A 2500-nucleotide genomic window follows, 5' to 3' on the forward strand; every position below is an offset into this window, starting at 1 on the left:
TTAACCGCAACAACTTTAATATACGCTATTGGAGCTGGAATTACCGCGGCTGCTGGCACCAGACTTGCCCTCCAATAGATACTCGTTAAAGGATTTAAAGTGTACTCATTCCGATTACGGGGCCTCGGATGAGTCCCGTATCGTTATTTTTCGTCACTACCTCCCCGTGCCGGGAGTGGGTAATTTGCGCGCCTGCTGCCTTCCTTGGATGTGGTAGCCGTTTCTCAGGCTCCCTCTCCGGAATCGAACCCTGATTCCCCGTTACCCGTTACAACCATGGTAGGCGCAGAACCTACCATCGACAGTTGATAAGGCAGACATTTGAAAGATGCGTCGCCGGTACGAGGACCGTGCGATCAGCCCAAAGTTATTCAGAGTCACCAAGGCAAACGGACCGGACGAGCCGACCGATTGGTTTTGATCTAATAAAAGCGTCCCTTCCATCTCTGGTCGGGACTCTGTTTGCATGTATTAGCTCTAGAATTACCACAGTTATCCAAGTAACGTGGGTACGATCTAAGGAACCATAACTGATTTAATGAGCCATTCGCGGTTTCACCTTAATGCGGCTTGTACTGAGACATGCATGGCTTAATCTTTGAGACAAGCATATGACTACTGGCAGGATCAACCAGGGAGCTGCGTCAACTAGAGCTGAGCAGCCGGCCGCCCGGGAGTGTGTCCCGGGGGCCCGCGCGAACACGCAAGCGTCCGCTCAATCATTCTGCAAACAGGAGGAGGCTGAGCTCCCCTGCACAATACACCTCGAAACCCTCTCAGGTCCCGGCGGCGCGCAGCGCCGTCCCAAGTACTTGGTCGGGTTCGAGAGAGGCGCAATCGCCCGGAGTTAGGCGAGTAGACGCTTTCGGTGCGACCACCCGTGCTCCCAACTGAGCTTGCCGCTGCCGACAGAGGCCCGGGAGCGTGCTGTCGTGGCATTGCCGGCGGGAGACAACACGCGCCACCTACGGTGACCGGCAGCTCCAACGCCAGCGCCACAGAAGGACAAAAGCCCCACTTGGGTGCCGAAGCGAACTCTCCCAGCACAGCGCACGCGCCAACACATCCGCACAGCTGCGATACAAACCACCAGCGAGAACCGCTGGGGCGACCGAGCAGCAGACGGCGTCGCGGCGCCGAGCGCCGGGCGGCGGCGCATCCTCAACGCACACAGTCCTCAATCGGACCAGCACACTGAAGATGTCCACCGCGCTTCGCACCGGGCCCGCGAGGACCTACTTTGGCCGCACGGCGCCGCGCGCAGGGTGCGCCGGCGCGCAGCTGCGACGCCTGCCGCGTCCGTCGGCCGGCGCGCCTGCCACTGGCCGCCCCCACCAGCCGGCTGTAGCGCGTGCGCCCACGCACCGCGCGGCCAGCACGCCGGGAGGCGCCCCCTCACCGGCCGGGGACGGTCCCACCCAGCCACCGCCGCGTATCGCTTCACACCCAGATGCCGTTCAGTTTCGTCGGCATGGTGGGTATCGCTGGAACAACCGGTTCGTACCTCAACCTATCGTCGCCATCACCGATTCACCCCTAGCGAGAACAACCGCACCACAACAGGTTACCATTTGTTCATTTGCGTAACTTCACCAGAAAACGCAGGCGTCCATCGCCATTTGCAACTTCAACGATTATTGCATGCCTGTGTCAGGTGTCACGCCACACTACGTCTGCCCACATACACGCAACAAAATGTGCACGCCTAGACAATACGTGGAAGGTGGCCCCCGTACGTATGCGATGTCCATTGCTCGAACGACTGTCAACCGGCCTCTGTAGCATGTCGCAGATATGGAACGCGGTGCACCATGCCATCACGGTGTGTGAGGAGAGACGACTAGGTCCGAATACATCAACAGACAGCTCATGCTGATCGCCATCCACGGCGTCCGTTCCTCCCACACGTCTCTATGGCGTACCACACTGCAATCCAGCTCTCATAGGGAGACGACACGTAGCTGCGTGCACAATATTTGCACTGTATGGTCCGCCGTTTTTGGGCGCAGTCGTTGTACGGTCACACATGTGCCACGATGTATCATTCGGTACATAAGGACGAATGTGCAGTACAGATTGTGGTTTACGCGTACGACATTAGCGGACGGTTGACACAGGCCGCACCACAACGTAGCCTGAGTACGTCGCATGCGAAGGGCATTGAACATGCAAACTTCTCACCAACCAGCTTGCGAAGGCAGGGGGGCAAGGTGGGGACGTGGGGAGGGGCGGCATGTACGTCCTGCTGCCATCCACATTACAGTGTACAGCAGGAGCATGTGGAAAGTCAGCAAGACTTGCAAGGTGTTTAACATGAAGCGATACACAGGGGAGCGGGCAGTGCGAGTAGCGAACTATATTGCGAGGGTTGCGGGTGGGCAACACTACACTAATTGAACGAGTCGTATAACAATTACAGAGCAGGTTTAGGCGACAACATGGGTTACGTTAGGGGACAACGTGGGTTACGTTAGGGGACAACGTGGGTTACTTTAGGGGA

General features: G+C 57.8%; 1 non-coding gene across 1 annotated transcript in view; it reads right to left on the reverse strand.

Moving 5' to 3' along the window:
* The window catches only part of LOC124774779, a 1909-nt gene extending 1271 nt beyond the window's left edge, over window positions 1-638 (reverse strand). The window contains exon 1 of the ribosomal RNA XR_007015495.1: window positions 1-638. This exon is cut by the window's left edge and continues 1271 nt beyond it. This is a non-coding gene — a ribosomal RNA (small subunit ribosomal RNA).
* Window positions 639-2500: the final 1862 nt, after the last annotated feature.

This window comes from Schistocerca piceifrons, unplaced genomic scaffold (assembly GCF_021461385.2).
Source record: "Schistocerca piceifrons isolate TAMUIC-IGC-003096 unplaced genomic scaffold, iqSchPice1.1 HiC_scaffold_985, whole genome shotgun sequence".
NCBI lineage: Eukaryota > Metazoa > Arthropoda > Insecta > Orthoptera > Acrididae > Schistocerca > Schistocerca piceifrons.